The sequence below is a fragment of the Petaurus breviceps genome, unplaced genomic scaffold (genome assembly GCF_028583685.1).
Source record: "Petaurus breviceps papuanus isolate PSGF00001 unplaced genomic scaffold, PetGlider_PUasm1.0 181, whole genome shotgun sequence".
NCBI lineage: Eukaryota > Metazoa > Chordata > Mammalia > Diprotodontia > Petauridae > Petaurus > Petaurus breviceps.
Genome location: NW_027185784.1, coordinates 4220728 through 4239765, shown reverse-complemented (window position 1 = coordinate 4239765; position 19038 = coordinate 4220728). Strand labels below are relative to the sequence as shown.

At 36.4% G+C, this 19038-nt stretch overlaps 1 protein-coding gene and 1 pseudogene across 3 annotated transcripts in view; both read left to right on the top strand.

The window, feature by feature from the left end:
• Positions 1-19038, top strand: part of CADPS2 (calcium dependent secretion activator 2) — a 729035-nt gene that overhangs the window by 333471 nt on the left and 376526 nt on the right. The gene's annotated exons all lie outside the window — the stretch shown is intronic.
• On the top strand, positions 2303-3439 carry LOC138160422 (stAR-related lipid transfer protein 5 pseudogene; annotated as a pseudogene).

Genomic DNA, 19038 nt, shown 5'->3' with positions numbered 1-19038 from the left:
GAAGGAAAATCTAGGATTTGTGCAATGTCACAGTTGATATTAAGCACGACAGGACTGTTCAAATGCCACTTCATATGTAAATTATATTTTTCATTTCTAAATTGAAAACCCTTCTAGAGTTCAAAGCCCAAGTCAAATAGCCATCTTGACTTTCCTCTAACCCTGTGAGCTGCCTGCTGACTTGTATATTCCACTTCTGAAAAGCCAATGTACCATATGGTATCAGGTAGTACAACTAGCATTATTATTTGTAGATTTGCAATCTGAATTTTATAGAAGACATTTTAATGCAAATGAGTACCAGGCAAAATAATTTATTTTAATTTTTAAAACATAAGTATGAGGAACAAGTAAGAGACTGATATTCAGTAACTGGAACCTAGCACTAAAAAGAGACTGAAGAGCCCTATGTTTTTTAGGAAGACATTTTAGTCATTAGGGCAGAACAGTCAGATTCCTTTGTTGTGTATCTGTGTAGGCCAAACAGAATGCTGCTGCTTCTTCTCTGGGAAATTTAAAGCCTGAAACACAACTATAACAATATGTCAAGATACCAAAATGTTTTGGCAGCTATAACTGAAAGCAATTCAGAATGGCAAAGCAATTGCATTCATGCTTGTGTAAATAAAGAACTCACAGAAACTCACCTGAGCTTTTTATTCTTATTTGAGATATATTGTTTATTTTCATTTTAATGTGTTATATCAGAATAAGTTTTCTAGTAGCAGTTCATTTGTACAATAATTACAGGAAGCATAGGCTATTAGTTTTTATGATAAAAAAAATTCAGGACAAGGAAACTCATATCATCCAAAAAACAAACAAACCCCTCATTTATGTACAACTGTTGTTCAATCAACAAGCATATATTAGATGCTGTCTTTGTTCCTGCCATTATGCATGTATTTTTTTTAATTGTAGATTTTTTTTAACCAAATCAGTTGTTTCATTGGTCCAGGAAACTCCTTTTGCCAATGAAGATCACCACCCACTCTGCAGCTTAGAGCCTTAGATAATGACTGAGAGGTTAACAGAATAGCCCATGGTCATACAGTCAAGAGGTCTTCTTGATTTGGGGCAGCTAGATGGTGGTATGGCTAGAACACCAGCCCTGGAGTCAGGAAGATCTGAGTTTAATCCTGTTCTCAGACACTTTGTGTGTGTGACCCAGGTGTATGTGATCAGGGCAAGTCACTTAACCTCTATTAGCCTCAGTTCCTCTTTTGTAAAATGGGGACATACTGGAGAAGGAAATAATAAAGTACTCTGGTATCTTTGCCAAGAAAATCTCAGGGAAAAAAATCCATAGGAGTCATATAGAGTCAGATAAAACTTAACTTTTTGACTTGCACTACACTATGCTTCCCATATTCTAGACTTTATTGTTGTTATTCAAAATCATAATACAGTGTGGTATGTTGTATGGGAGGGTTTTAATCAGTTTTCCTGACCCCACTAACATAAGCCTACATCCTAAGGACCCCTTATGCCTGGCAGCAAGTGTAGGGTAACAAATCCCCTGTAATAAAACTGTTATCTTTAGAGGACATATAAAGGATTATTGTCGAGAACTAGGGATCAAAACTTCTGGGAAGGAGCTCTCAAAAGAGTAGGAAGAAGAAGTCACCCACAGTCAGTCCACAAGCATTAAATAAGTACCTAATAGGTACCAGGTACTGTGCTAGGTTCTGGGACTACAAAGAATGAAACCATTCCTACTCTCAAAGATTTTTACATTCTCCCAGAGAAGAACATAAATGTGTGTTTATAAATACATATCTGTACATACATATGTATGTATAGATACACACATACATATATGGATATAAAATAAATACATGGTATTTAGGGAAGAAGGGGCACTAGCCATTGGAAGGGAACAAAAAAGGTCATGTTGGAGCTTCATCTTGAAAAAAAAGAAGAATTTTATGAGGTAAACAACAAGCACATTCCAAGCATAGAAGATGTCCTGAGAAAAGACACAGAGATGAGAGATTAAAGATTAGCTCATATAAAAAAAGGCCTGTTTGGCTGCACAGGAGAGGACAGAGAGGTTGTTAAGTATAAAGCCCGTACTACATGTCTGACACTGTGCTAAGTGTTGGGCATACAAAGAAAAGCAAAATACAAATCCTAGGTGATTTTATCACCCACAGCCTATTAAAATAATCAGCTCACTTAGCCTTGGAAAAGTTGAGTAGTCCTGAGATCCATGTGGTCCCTTTCTCTATTTTGTGGAGTTCATAGCAGATGAAATGTTATTGATACACTCATCATAGGTTAGTGCCTCCAATTAGGGCAATTCCTAACATTCAGACAGAGATTTGGCTTTCAATCCTAATTAAGTTTTTTGTTTATCTATAACTAACTATTGATATTTGAATGTTTGAGGGGGGAAAAAAACAACCCCAACACGTTTAGCTAAAGAAGTGAACAGAGGACTTCTCTTTTCATCATGGACCCAGCTCAGGCAGCTGAGGTGTCCGTGATAGTGACCAAGAAAATGCTGCTTTGCCGAAGGGATGAAGGTGGATGGAAGATGTGTCAGAGTGGCAGAGGGGCTACACTTTCTTGGAGACCTTCTACGGAGTGTCCTGGGAACCTGTACAAAGGAGAAGGAATGCTATATGGCATTCCTGGAGAAGTGTGGGAATTCTTAGCATCAGCAGATAATGGAATATGGGCAAAATGGGATGGGAATGTGAAGGCCTTTCAAGTTCTTGAATTGATCAAAGATGATCTCTTTCCTAACCAGAACTATCACACCATCAGCTGCCATGAAACTCATTTCCCCTAGAGACTTTGTAGACTTGATACTAGTTAAGAAATATGATGATGGGACTATAACTTCTTATGCTACCTACATAGACTATTCACCTTGTCCTCCACAATCAGGATATGTGAGAGGGTTTAATCATCCCTCTGGTTGTTTTTGTGAACCTGTTCCAAGGGAACCAAACAAGACCCACGTTGTCAGTTTCTTTCAGACTGACCTCAGTAGCTACCTTCTCCAGAATGTGATGAACTCCTTTTTCCCTTACAATATGACTTAATTTTACAGTAATCTTCAAAAAGCAGTGAATAAACTTCAAGAATGACATCTTCATGGGAAAAACAAAGCATCATTGAGGGCGACTAGGTGGCACAATGAATAGAGCACCGGTCCTAGAGTCAGGAAGACCTGAGTTCAAATCCAGACACTTAACACTTACTAGCCATATGCCATTGGGCAAGTAACTTAACCCCAATTGCCCTCGGAAAAAAAAAGAAATAGAAAAACTAAACATGCTATTTAACCCATTCAGAAATAGGAGTTGCTGGGACACAAGTGACATGGTGAACAAGAGAACTCTGATTGGAGTTTGCATCCTAAAAACAAACAAACAAAATAAAACAAGAGGAAGAAGACAAAGATACACAACAGGGATTCTGCTTTCCCTTGATATTAATATATCAATATCACCAGCCATTGATATATTTCCTTTTCCTTCTCCATGGCTTTCACCAAAAAAAAAAAAAGGAAAGAAAAGAAACCATATTTTGTAAAGCCATTTAATGGATAAGATAGCTTATCTTTGGCTTTATTGGCATTTAGTTATAGATGATTCCTGCATAGCCTTATAGAAGTAGTTTTGGATTTTGAATTAGAGGATATAGGTTCAAACCCTGTTTTTGCCACTTACTGTCTATGTGTTATTTTGCATTACTTAACCCCTTTGGCATCAGTTTCCTTGCCTATAAAATAAGGGGATTGGACTAGATGATATTTAAGATCTCTTCCCACACTAAATGAATTATCCTAATGGTTAAGTCTAGTAGAATTTCATACTTCAATGATAATTGCTTTGATCAGATTATTTTCCTATGTACTGAGGAGATAGGAATTTTGACTAAGATAGAAAAGTTATTTGGGAATATAAGACAGACCCAACTTTGGCATGCGGGGACATCAAGAGGAAACCAAGGATAAAATCTACCAGATTTTCAGATTGACTATTAGAAACAGATCTTTAGATTTTTGTGTGCTGTGCTTATATTGCTAGCCCTTTCCTCCTTGTATTTTATTAGTTGGTTCTTCCTCCCATGGCTAATCATCTGTCCTTTATCCTTAAGAGGCCTCCATGATATCCATCAAAGAGTGCCGAATCCAGTTATCTCTGAGGCTGCACTCTACCTCTCTTGAGAGTCCAATTTCTCATTTGTAAAAATAGGAATAATAATACCTGTTTTAATTTAAAGATTCGATGAGAATGTATTTGTAAGATACTTTACAACCTTGAGACTCTCTACATATAAGATAGTGTGCGTATTTTATTGTCTTTTTTTTTTTTATCAAAATCCCCAGTTTGCCAACATTATTTTTAGGTCTTAAGCTTGAAGAGACTACAAATGTCTAGTATAACCCTCTCTGGAGCATGAATCTTCTTGGCAACTAATGGTCAGTCATTCTCTTCTTGAACCACTTTTGGGGCAGGGAACTCATTACCTTGAGAGGAAAGCCCATTCTATTTCTCTAATTGTGAAGAAGTTTTTTGTTTGTTTGGTGGTGGTGGTTGTTTTTTTACTCTATACTGAATTTTGCCTTTCAGCAACTTTGGAATTTTGTTCTGATCTTCCAAGGATACAGTCCTACCCCATGTCGCACTTTTTTTTGTCATCTATAAACTTTATTAATCCACTTATTTTTTTTTTGCTCATTGCAAACTTCTGTAGAATGTTATTTATGTTTAATTGACTGATCCTAATATATTATTATTCGTTACTTGAGTATAACCCTTAGCCTAATTATGCAGCCCCTGAAGAGTTGTGTGATATAGGCCATAGTTATAAGATGTTTCTGTTAAAATATGGTCTTAGCAGAACTTGAAAATTGATTATAAAGTGTTATCTTATTCATATGAGTACCTAGTCCATAAAATTAAGTCCTGCTGCATAGACCATAAAACTACCGTGTTTCCCTGATAATAAGACCTATCCCGAAAATAAGCCCTCCCCTTACTGTGTAAGATTCCTCTAAAATAAGCCCTCCCCCAAAAATAAGCCCTATTAAGATTGCTACTGTAGTGAAAGTGATCCCCTGCGCTACACGCTACATTACGGTACCCTCTGTATGCACCGTTCCCCCCCCCGGAAACGCACGCCGCGCTCCGAGCTGCATCCAATCAGAGCTGCAGCAGTGAGCGCGTCATCCTGTTCTTCCCCAGTGATTTGCTTGTAATCACTGTAATTACAATTTGCTTGTAATCACCAAATTGCTGTCAATGTTCATTAAAATAAGCCCTCCCCTGAAAATAAGCCCTCTGGTGTTTTTCTGTCCAAAAAAAATAATAAGACAGTGTCTTATTATCGGGGAAACACGGTATGATTAAATAGTCATGTCATATGAGGATATTGCTTAAAATGGAGAAAAGAGATTTAAGAGTGATAGAATTTGGTAACTATCCTCAAGTATTTCAAGGTGTGGCACTTGGAGGAGAGTTTAGACTCATTCAGCATGTGCCAGAAAACACAAGTAATTGTCCCAAAGGATAGAAGTCACAAAAAGGCAAAACTTATTAACACTTAGAGCTGCCCAAATATGGAATAGGATGCCCTAGGAAGTGCTGTGCTTCTTTTACTAGAAGGCTTTAAGCACAAGCTGGACACCCACTTGGGGCATGGTGGAGGGGGAATTCTTGTTCAGGTTTGGAGTGGACTAGTTATGACCTCTGAGTAACCTTTCAAACGAGAGTCTGTGATATAAATTTTAGGTTAAAAAATAAGGACTGGACTTGTGATTTCATTGATATGGGAAACTTCCATGTGAGAAAACATCCTTTATCAATGAAATCCACTACTTATTGGCAATTTCTAGTCTTAAGAGAGTTGCCTAGGGCACTGAGAAGTTAAGTGAATTGTCTAGGGTTACACAGTCAGTATATGTCACAGGCAAAACTTGAACCCAAGTTTTGCTGACTTTACGGCCAGCTCTCTGTAAATTATGCCACACTGCCTCTTTGGCTTAGTAACAAAGCAATATTGCAAATCATGACATGCCTATTATCTAGAGGAGTAGGTATGTATGGTGGGGAGTGTTTAAAGTAATTCGTGTTTCCTAACTAGTTGGTCTAATCAAGATGGAAACAGATTATGAGTATTATTAGCCTTGCTGAGGGGGCACTATGGAGAAAGCATGTGGACTGAAGAAACTTGGTCTGACTCAATATGCATCTATAATACAGCTCAAGTCTTTCACATTTGTTTTAATGAGCTGAGCTGAATGATCATCTTCCTTTCCCCCGGTTTTCACTTGACAGTGCTAGTTGCTTAATCTAAGCATTTCCAGGGCAAAGAGTATGGGTAACTGTGGAAGGTGATTTTTGTACCATTAAAATTCTGCTTTTGGTCATTGTGGAAAAAAAAAGTGAACAGAGTATATAGTACCTGTTATTGGACAGATATGAGCAGAACTAGGAAAAGAGCAAACTTTTATTTTTGTTTAGCTTCCCTCAATCCTTGAAAAGAAGTAGGTGCATCAAACACTTTCTGCCTGTGTCTTCTGTTCTGAGATTCTGGCAGGGCCAGATGGCTATCTTTGAGTTCTCCGTTATTATTGCATCTCATTTTTCTTTCACTTTCTCCTTTCAGCTTAGCCTTTCATCTGTTGCCCTTGTTGTATTGGTGTTTTCTCTTTCATCTCATTAAATCCTGGGCAGGGCTAGGGATTCTGTCTCCCCTCTGCTGCTCCTGCTCCTCATTTCTTATAGTCCCCATCCCTTTTTCTGAGTCTGGACCTCACAGATTCTGTGTGTCCCTTTAAGAATTCCTTGGCGTGACTCACCTTTACCTTCTGGCTCAACAATTGCATTTGTCCCATATTGAGAAGGAATGCATGTTCCTAGGAACTCCAAATCCTATCCCAAGGTTCTAGTTAGTTACCAAATCCCTATTTTGCCTTATATAAGGAAGAAATATAGATGGAAATAAGGCTCATATGGAATTTATCAGATGAATAATAATAATTGTTACAGAGCTGTTTAAGACTTGCCAAACATTGTCCTCTGACAACATTTTGAGGTAACTCCATTTTACAGATAAGGAATGTAAGGCTTTAAAATGCTTTGACTTGCCCATGGTAAGACAACTAGAAAATTATTAGAAATGGAATTTCAATTTAGCAATATATTTTGTGATTTCAAGTTCAGTGTGTTGTCTAATGTACTACAAGGGATTGTAAGCTCCTACTGGGACTGTTGTTAAAGACATTGCCTGAAATTTTTCCACTACATCTGTTAAAGGCCAGTGCTTCCTTTAATGGGATATATTTTTGTTGGTGGCCAATAGGATGTTTGGTAGAATGAACCCCTCTGAATAAACAGACAGGTCTGCTGAAGAGAGCTGAGCAAACTCTCTTCTAATTGAAACTAGTAAGCATACAGAGTTTGAGGAAATTTTGATGTTCAGTAGAAAAATACAAATTCTTCAAAAATAATTTATATAAATTTATAATATCTTTAACAGTATTGTGCATTTAATAAAGTGCTAGATTTGGTGTTGGGGAAACTAGGTGGCACAGTGGATAGATTGCTGGGCCTGGAGTCAGGAAGACTCATCTGTGAGTTCAAATCTGGTTCAGATACTTACTAGCCATGTTACCCCGGGCTTAACACTTAACCCTGTTTCCCTCATTTTCCTCATCTATAAAATGCAAAATGAGAAGAAAACAGCAAATCACTCCAGTGTCTTTGCCAAGAAACCTCAAATAGGGTCACAAAGATTTGGCCACAACTGAAAAAATGACTCAGCAACGACAACAGCAACAAAAGATCTGTTGTCATAGGAGCTGACAGAAGCCAGGAATCCTGGTTCCATACTTAGTACTTATGTGATCTTAGACAGATTGTTTATCTTTTTGAAGCATTAATTTCCTCCTTAACAAGGATGGGTCGGGAGGAAGGGAGGGAGACAGTTCATAACTTGAAATGTACCAAAAAAAATATTAAATTAAATTTAAAATAAATAGGAAAAAAATTAAGAATTTGTACTTAATGACTTCTGAGGCTCCAGTTCTCCATTTATGATTTCTCTTTTAAGTTATAAGACATATAAGCATCATTACAAAGAGGATGGAGTCTTCTACTTCTCTAAGACCTAGCTTGGTCTTCCTTAACATAAAACCACATGGACTACAGATACATGGATACAGGGAAAACAAGATATTGCTGCTTTCCTTTCAGAAAGACAAAGAAACAGTGCTGCTTATTACTCTCTAGGAAAAAGAGTAGAAAAAGAAAACTTAGAAAAGAAAAACTTCTCCAGACCTTGCCTAATAATTGTGTGCATCCCAAAAACTGTGTGCAACAGAAATCCTTACCCAAATAATACTCAGGTTTCTCAAGGTAGGAAGAAGAAAAGAATGGTTTATTATGATGTCAACAAAGGGCCACCCTCCTGACAAATGGTTAGGGAGGAGAAGCAATTTACAAAAGGAAATGGTGAAGTTATAAAGCCCTAAGGTAGACTTCTCCCCCACCCCCTTCCTGACCCTTTTCTTCCATTGGCTGGAAGTTAGGTGTACAACCTAAGCCCAGCAATCTACCTCAAGTACCAGAACAAGGAAACAGTAGATCACCCAATGTACATTTGAGAAAACACTTCTGTCCTTATTTGGCATATCTTATGCTGAGGTGTCACTGGGGAGAGGGAGGGGTGACTCCCTACTGCTCTGAGTTTTGAGTCCTTGTAAATCATGTGATTTCTGGTGAAGAGGAACTTGGGCCTGTTTCCTATGAAAAGCCTTACTAGATATTAGAGTATAGTCTGAGAAGTTTTCACTTCTTTGACTCATAATTATGTTCTTAATGAAAGCATTAGCTATTTTCTTTCCTGGAACCTGCTTCTCTCTGTGTTTTGGTAATTAGAAATACCACTGAATCTTCTGTATTTCATGTTCCATGGAATGCATTTTAAAATATTTTCTTATCTCTGTTTGAAATATTATGGAAATAAAACCAATTTGAGGAAGCATAAAGAATCATTTCCTTTTTTCTACCCCTATTCCAAAAAGAAGGTATCAGAGACCAAGAACTCCTGCTGAAGGCAAGCATCTAACAATGAAAGATCATCCAGGTCAAAGAATATGCATTGCTTTTGTCCCTTTCTATTCAGATGAACACATCCTTATTCAATTCTGTTGTATGCAAGGTGGTGTGCATACTTATTTACTGGAATTGTAAAAATAAGACAAAAAGCAAAACAATCCTTGCCTTCAAAGAATTTGTATTCAACCACGTAGGAGGGGGAAAGAGAAATAAAACACCTATACAGATAAATAACAATAAAATAATTAAAAAGTAATTTCAAGAGGGGAAATGAATAACTTTGCCCTTTTTTATATTCTTACCACTTAGGGTAGTGCCTGGCACATAATAGATACTTCATAAATGTTGATTGTTTGATCTTGAGGTTTCAGGAAAGGATGTTTTTAGGAAGTGACACCTAAGGTAGATGCTTTGGAGGAAGTTAAAGATTCTACACATGAAAGTGAAGGGATCCTTCCCACACAAGGGAGATCCCCTGTGCAAAGACATGCAGCAGAACTGGAACGTATAATATAAGGAAGGGAAAATAGTACATTTTGATTGGAACAAAGAATATGTAAATGGGAGTAATTTAGAATAACTAGGAAGGTAAGTGAGAGCCAAATTATGGATGGCTTTAAATGCCTGACTGAGAATTTTGTGTTTTCTGCTAAAGGAAATAGGGAACCACTAGACATTTTTGAGTAGAGGAGTGCTGTAGTCAAATCTGTGTTTCAGGAACATCATTGAGGAGCACTGTGAAGGATTGAAAAGAAGCTGTAACAAGAGAGATTAATTAGAAGGTTAACTTGGATAATATGGTGACATATTTGAGAGAGGAGATTGTAGACTTGACAATTTATTGGATATGGGAGGAGAGAAAAGGACGAATGAGAATTGACAACAAAGTTCAGACTGGAGTGAGACAGGATGGCAAGGTAAATGGATGACTGTGAGAGGATATGCTGTCCTCAAAACAAATGGTGAATTTTGAAGGATAGGTTTTGCAGGAAAATGTGCCTCTAATTTGAACATGTTGAGTTTGATATCTCTACAGAGCATACACATTCAGTAGACAATGGGTAATACAGGATGAGTATTCTAGAGAGGTGATGCTTGCACATAGGAATCTGGGGATCATCTCCCTTGAGAAATGCCCCCTCTTAGTGGATTATACTAAGATGATGATTTGGCAAAGGAGACTGAGAAGCAATTGTCAGACAGGTAGAAGAACCAAGAGAATCAGTGTTACAGAACCTAAAGGATAAGTTATAAAAGAGAGAGAGGAGGTATTTAATAGTGTCAAAAGCTAGAGACGTGAAATGGATTTAGAACTGACTGAGAAAAGACCATTAAATTGAGCAGTTATTAGATCTTTGGAGGAGCAATTTCAGTTGAGTGGTGGGATCCAAAGCCATCAGATTGGAAAGGTTGAGAATAAGGCCAGAGATGAGTCCACTGGACAGCAAGCTTAGTATAATTTTTAGTGTGTGATGTTGGCCAAAAGTGAATGTGATCTTGTTTTGCTTCAAGAGATGTAGCTTGCAGGAAGAAGGAGGTGATTATCTCTGTTCTCTGTCCTGGACAGACCACATCTGTTTATTTTGGGGCATCATAGTTTGAAAAGAACACTGATAAACTGGACAGAATCCAGAATATTGAAAGGTGGTGAGTCCATGTCACAAAAGTATGAGTTGAACTGAGGACTTATTGAATGAATATATGAAAGAAATGAAATGGCATGGTTATAAGTAAAGAAAAAAAATTCAGTCTAGTTGAAAAACTGGGTGGGGTGACGAGATGTTCATATCATGCATAAACACAGTTGTTATAAGGAAAGGGAAATGAATTGAGTGTAAAGGAGATGTTATATAACAAAAAGAGTAAAAATATTTATTTCCATGCAATTAGTTAGCATTAATAAAGACTCTTGCCCTCTTATCTTCACTTTTAGACTCTTCTGGACAAGTCACTTAACTGATCTCAAACTCAGGTTCCTCATAGATAAAATGGGTAAAATAAAAGCACCTACTTCCTAGAGCTGTTAAGGAGAATTAAATGAGATCAGATAAAATGAGATAATACACATTAAAGTGCTTTCCAACTACTGGAGTGCTATATAAATGGTAGCTACTATTCTTAATATTTTAATAGTATTTTTATCTGTCTTAGAAGAGGCACTGTGGTATAATGCAAAGTCCATTGAACTCAGAGTCAAGATGACTTGGGTTTTAAATCTTGGTCCTGCCATTTTACTGCCAGTATAATTTGGTGGAAGAAGTCACTTAACCTGTCTAGGCCTCATTTTTACTCATGTAGAAAATTATAGGTTGGAGTTGATCTTAAGGTCACTTCTCATTCTAAATCTCCTGATGGCATAGGATTTATTTCCTTGTCTGGAGTAATTTTTTTGGAGAGGGTCATACTTTTCATATGTGTAAAACTAAGTCCCTTTCCTCATTTGTGTTTTCTTTCAGATTTTTATAATATGCCTTTGAAAGCCCAGGAATGTCAGGGAGGTGCCTAATATATTTGAGCTTGAATAGTACTGCAAAAAAAAAAAATAGTTTCCTGAGACTAAAAGGACTTTCTTCTTTCCTACCTTCCCAGCCCCCTGGCTTTTGTGAATTATTGTCTGTATTCTGCTAGCGATTTTGTCCCATGCTTTTGTACTGTCATCTTAGGGCTAAGCTGGTGACTATCTTTTAAGCTTGAAAAGTTGATTTCCCAAAGAAAGTCACATTTTTCAGCATAAATAATGCCCAAATGTCAGCTATCAGTGAAAGCATTCCGCAGTTGTCATATGTTTACTCGAAAAAATCAGTTTTGTTTCGCACTTCATGTCAGCACAGATTTATATCGGTTATGGTAAAATGTGGCTGTCAGAGTATTGCAGGATTTGTGTGATGTAGCATTCTACAAACACTGACAGCAACTCTGCAGCTGTATCTTCCATACTGGCATGGTATGCTAATACATGATATACAGTATACTATTCTCTCGTGCCTTGCTCTTGTAATCTATTGAACTGAGCTTGAGCTCAAAGCTCTGATGAACACTGATGTTTGGCTCTAAATAAAAAAGAGCTCATAACTGATCAGTATAACCATTGGACCAAAGTATAACCCAGATCCAGGAGTATTTGACTAATATAACGAAAAAAATTTCTTGGTGTCTTTCTCTTGGGGATCATCTGCAATGAGACAAGCATACAAGTTTCATTATGCAAGTTTATAAACTTTAAAATAGCCTTGAGAAATCAGAGATCCAGAAAGTTTACACTCAGTAAAATGAATTTATGTTATACGCTGTTTTCAGAGAATGTATCTGTGAAATCCATTGTAAAATAATGTGAATAATTGAAAACTATCGTAATTGAAATCAATTAGGATTCTTTTACATGATTTTAAGTAAGATTTATAATGTGTGGAATAAGGTATAGAATAAAGATTGCCCTAATTCTTATACCCAATGAATTCAAGTTAAACAAAAATTTAACCACATGAGTATGGTCCGTTTTAAAATAGTTAATAATTAGGATTGTAGAAGTAAAATTTGTGAGAATGAGAAATTTAGTTAAATATGAACAAAGTAGGTGGTTAATTATATTCTAGATAGTTCATGCTTTTACAATCAGTCAGCAAGAATTTATTAGGTAGGGGAGGCTAGGTGGCGCAGTGAGTAAGGTGCCGGCCCCAGAGTCGGGAGGACCCAAGTTTGGTTGTGACCTCAGACACTTAACACCCACACACACACACACACAAAAACTAGCTGTGTAACCTTGGGCAAGTTACTTAACCCCAATTGCCCTCCAAAAGGCCCCCCCCCCAAATGAATTTATTAGGTGGTTACTATGTTCCAGGTATTATACAGACATCAGATACAAAGAAAATAGATCTTTTGTTTCTTTTTGTGTGTGTGCTATAAAATGATTGCTACTAGTCTCAGCAGCTCCAATTTTTCTTCTATAATTATAATATTCTGTTCAGTTCTATAAATTTTAGAAACACCTGTTATGTGTACAAAGTAAACTACTAGGTGTCGGAAGCAATCAGTAGGGCTAAAATTCTGTCCTCAAGGCTTATTATACATTGTAAACTCAGGAAAAGCCCCTATGCAGATAACTATGATAAAAGAGATAAAGGCAAGGAAGAGTTCTGGCACAGTGTTAATGGAAAGAGGAAGAGAAATCATTTCCTTTTTGGGATAGGGATGAGGAATGGCAGGAAAGGACCCACAGATAGAGGTTTCAAATGAGTTGGACCTTTCAAGTTCCTGGTCAGTGGGAGAAAGAGACAGCCCCTGGATGATTAGCAAGGCACACACTACTAAAGGATTCTAAGTGTGGCTAGTTGTATGTAATTTCTCAAGGATTTTACTGATTTGGGTATGAAGTAAGAAGCACTGTTACATTTTTAGTTGAAAACATTTTATAAAAATCACACATCCTCATTCAGTTTCACATTTCGTCTCATAATCCTTGTCATGATTCTTAAGGTCTTTGGGGTTTATTGTTTGTTATTATCATTATTATTATAAATTAACTGGATTGAGGAATGGTAATTTGAGTTACTTTAAAAATCTATAATTAAAATAACACCTAATTTGTTTGTTTGTTTTTTTTGGGGGGGAAGGCAGGGCAGTTGGGGCTAAGTAATTTGCCCAATGTCACATGGCTAGTTTTTGTGTTATGTGTCCAAGTTTGTATTTGAACTCAGGTCCTCCTGACTCCAGGGCTGGTGCTCTATTCACTGCGCCACCTAGCCACCCTACTAATTTGGTTTTCTTATGGAATATAAATTGACTGGATTCTTCTTGATGTCTCCCTGCCTTGTCCTCTTGAAATTATCATTGAACTACTATTGACTTTAAGGTGATATTTGTTTTTTTTTTTTATTACTTGATCACATATCTCCCAGTGATTACCCAACTTAATTTTTGCCAAGTACTCAAACAAATCAAATGTTTTATAACAAGGAATATTTGGTTGGTAATATGAGAGACTATTATAATTAGTTAATAAGAATTTTAAAAATTAACTATTTAAAAAAGTTCATACTTTCCATTCACTTTTAGTTTGATTAGTTTCCAATTAGAAAAAAAAAACCACCTAAATAAGCCATCCCTCAAAGTTTAAGTGTAGTCAACTTTTGAAAGTTGAAACTCATTCTATAATAGTTTCTTTTTATGTCAAACTTTTTTGAAGAATATTTAAGGATTTGATCTCAGCTTCCTTATGTAGAAACATGAGGACAGATCATGTTGCGTTAATCTTTTTTTTTTTAAGCTGACAAAGATGGTGTGATAGAGGAGACAAAGATCTGATAACTCAGTATTGTAGCCTGCGCAGGGGAGAACAGAGATGGTTAGGCAAAGAGTGGAGAAGGACAAGCCCTGCCTCCTTGTTGAGAATAGAGACAAGGTCCAAATCCAGAGTCAACAAAATATTAGCTGAAAAGACAAACCAGGTTGGTACCAAGTTTTCTTTGGGATGCCAGAATCCAAGAGGACAAGGCTAATAAGGAGGCAGTTGCAGGAATAGATATTGAGATAGGGTAGTAACAGATTAAAAAGCAAGACAACAAGGCCATGGGCATTGTCAATTTTATTGACTCAATGTGTGTCCGTAAAGCTTTGATGTTTTGTAATGGCTGCTTGTGTTCCCTGACTGACACTGATGTGCCATCAAGTCATAGACAGTGTTCACTGTGACTGCCCTGGTAAGACCCTGGACTCAAACATTGACAATGTTGTTTTGGCAGACTTTAGATAGATACAAAATGTTATTCTGTAACTCAGAGAGAAAAAAACTTTATAGACAATACATACAATTGTTGACCATAATAAAAATAAAGAATTGGTCAATTTTAGGAAAGTAGCTGCATTAGCATTTCTGGCTCAGGTTCCCCTCTTGAGGAAAAATTCAAGGTGAACTTGTTTGGCAAATAATCTACAGTACAAGTTCACCTGGAGCAAATCTGTTCAATACCCAATGTGTTCCAGTGTTTCATTTTAGTCACTTTCCCATATCAAAGCATTTACTGACAGATGGCAACATTTGAGTCCTAATAAATTTGGCAAAGTCTGGCGAGAGGTGTTTTTTTAAAAATTTTGTATTTGCATGTGAAAAATGACAAGTTCTACAAAGCTCTGCCAGAACGGTAGGAGATAATTCTCTTATGTTTTCCTTAGTTTCTACATTTTCTAATATTTCACATGTAAGCAGATTATGTAGAAAATTATGTATCCAAATTATATTAGTACAATTGAAAGTCAATTTTTCCTAATAAAAGTTATAAACTTATCCTCTAAATCTTGAGTTAAATATTTTACCTAGAAGTTTTTTTTGTTCTTCTATTAAAAATGACTAGGACAAGTAGTTGAATGTTAATATAAATTCTAAACAGATTTACCATTTAACTAACACTTCAGACTCAAGGTTGGATTTTGAATGCAAGAGAAAACATTTTGTTATTTCTCCCAGAGCAATATGTAGTGTTTCTGGATACAGTCATGCCAAAGTTCTAATGTTTATCTGCCTTCTGCATCAGTGATATTAGGCCATTTTATGGGTGAAACTATCTTGTAATTTTAGAACTTAAGAAAAGAAATTTCATAAATTCCTGAGATCCAAACCAGGGCTGAATTCTATCCTTATAGCACCTTGGATTTTTGAAGTTGTATTCTGTACTTTGAAGTCTAAATTCATAATTCTGATAATAAGCAGTAAGCTATGTTTAAGATTTGAATTATAAATGATACTGCTCAAAGATGTGTCCCTATTCTCTAATAAATTTTTGTGTCACATTTATATTGAGTTACAGGTTGATTTTAACTATTAGAAGTACCCGGGGCAGAGGTTCAGTTGGTTTATTTGTTTAGAAAGCTTCCTGACATTTGAACTAATTTCTATTATCGTTTAGGCTAGCAAAATGATCTTTCCATTTAGCTCTTGGTACCTCCTTGGGGATATATTTTTATAAGTATTTTTCAAAGAAACCCACCAACCTTGCTAGTGACTTTTATTACCCACTTCCAACTGATAGAACCTTTAGAAGACCCTGTAGCTTGTGTGCTTCACACTGAGTCTTACTTTGTTGCTGTCTCTATATGGAGGAAGAGAGAGAAAACCAATATGCTTTGGGAATAAGGAGAGGAAAGAACCATGACTTCACTTGGATGGCCATAGGGGTTTGGTTTGGTGTTTGTTTTGTTGGCCTAATGTGGTTTGGCATATGAGTGTCCAACTATTTTCCCATCATTAATTTTTTAACTATTCTGGACAATACTAAATAGGCGACGGATTCTTAGAATTAATCACAGCCTGTAGGTTAGTGAATAGTAAAATCATGTTCTGTTTTATATCAACACTTTACATAAATTAGTTTATACTTCTGGGAGGATAATTTGTTTGCTAAAGTAATGCTCTATATACTTCACAGGTGAACAATGAAATCCAGACAGGGTATATATGGTTCATTGTTGTTTATTCACCAAGATATGAAACATAACTCACAATGTAAATTTTTATCAATCACTTAAGAAATCAAGCAGCTTGGTGATACAGTAGATAGAGTACTGGGATTGGAGTCAGGAAGACTCATCTTCCTGAATTCAGATCTAGCCCCAGACACTCACTTATCTGTGTGACCCTGAACAAGTCACTTAACTGTCTTTACCTCAGTTTCCCATTTGTAAAATGATCTGGAGAAGGAAATGGCAAACCATTCTAGTATCTTTGCCAAGAAAACCCCAAATGGGGTCACAAAGAGTTGGACACAACTTAAAAAAACAACATAACTCTAAGAAATCGCACATAAAATGTTTCAGTAACCTAGTGTACATCTTTTTAAAACTCTTCTTAATAGGACCAATACCTACCTGTAGAGGACAAAAAAATAGGCAAGTCAACCTCAGGTTAAAAATCGTTCTTACATAAGAAAGAGTAATTCAGAATAGCACATATTCTGGTGAAAGGTTTTGGCTTGAGGAAAATCACATTGACTGGAATCTGTCAGTCAAGTTCAGTAAGCCAAAGTAATGCTTGGGAGAGAAAATAACTCATTATCCCCGAACTAGATTCCTAGAGACAAAAGCTACAGATCCTCTCACATTTCTGAATCTGTAGATAAAATAAGTGTGCATGAACATGCTTGAGTCCATGAACCATCAGGGAGTGTGTGTGTGTGTGTGTGTGTGTGTGTATACATATGCAATATATGACTGGCCAGAATGGAGAGATTTCCCACTTTCCTGAACTTCTCTACAGTTAAGGGCACTTGGCTGAATGCCATTGAACAACAACACGTATATATCAAATACCTCTTATGTACAAAGCACTGTGGTAGGTGCTGGGAGAAACAAAAGAAAAATAAAGCAAGTCCTAACTGCAGACCTTACCCTCTGTTAGGGGAATATATGTATATAAGTATATATTAGACATATGCAAAGCCATTTCAAGAAGGAGAAAGTGATAATAACTGGGGGAATCAGGAAAGGCTTAATCTGTTGTAGAGGGGTGGTACCTGAGCTGTATTTTGAAGAAGTCAGGCGATTCTAAGAGGCAGAGGTGAGGAGGGAGGACATTCTGGAGATGGGGGATTTCCTCTGCAAAGGCATAGGGTAGAGACAGAGTGAGAGACAGCTAACCAGTTTGATTAGAAGAAAAAAGTAATGTGAAATCAGACTGATAAGACAGGTGAAAGTCCTGCTATAGAAAGCTGAAAATTTCGTATTTTGTTCTAGATGCAAAAGGGAGCTATGTCCCAGCTCCATGTTTTCAAACTGAAAATAATGCAGTAATCTCTTCTTCCCCTTTAAACATCCAGAAAATGTGTATAAAGCAGCATGAATGTTTTTAATGTTATTTAAAACATTTCAGTAAAATCATTTAGAGTCTGCTGGATTTAAAAGCAAATTGATGCTGTAAATTTTTTCAATAGTCTTATAACATCATAATCATAAAATAAAAGGATATTTTTCAAGAAGATGTATCAGGGTGGCAAAAGCAGAACATTACATTTAACTAAGTACACACTTATACATACTTCCTTTCACTTTAGTAATTTCAAGTCACATTTTTAATTCTTATTCACTTCTTTGAGAACTCAGAAACTGATGAGTAGAAACAGTGTCTTGGTAATCTATGTAAAGTAAAATTTCATTTTTCAAAATAATTAAATGCTCAGATAGGCATCTAAACTTAATGTGCTTGTGCAGATAAATGTAAGGATTAAATAATAGAGAAAATATTTCTCTCCCCACTTTCACTTTAGAATTCAGATTTCCATGTTCATAACAATATGGAAATATGTCACTTCTGTCTTTAGAAATCATGCATGTTTGCACTGAAAAATTGATTAAGGAAATATAAAGGCATAATTAAATTTTTTAATTCTTTTAAGGGAATAAATATGTCAAACATACTGTGTTGCTTGACAAGCTAACATAATATTTGTCAGACATTAAAAGTGAATTGTCTATAACTGTTTCTTAACAAATTAGGATAATTTGGGGATCTCACGCTCTGGAACAGTTGGCTTTTGTCTCATAGAAATGTATTTTTGTTTACCATCATATTTTTCAAAGAAGAAAAAATGATCAGTTTGTCATACTATGATCATTAAAATTCATATAACATGTAATATTTGTAACATGCTTTAAAATTTTATATTAATCAAACATAGTTCAAATAGAATGGGATATATAGATAAACTCTAGACCATCCTGGTCAGTCCTGACAAACTGTTGTCCAGGCCCTAATAGGATAGCCTCAGTATTACTGAAGGTAAGGAAAAGGCTCCATTGCTAAATGTGGCTGCTCAAGTTCTGAATCAATAAGAGGGGAAATGATCCATATAGACCTTGGCATGCACAGGTCAGTGCAGTGGGAGAGAGACCCACACTGTGGATAATAAAATAATGGATTTGAGGGAAGCTCGATATATCTCTAGGCTAGGCCTCATAATGATTTAGTAGC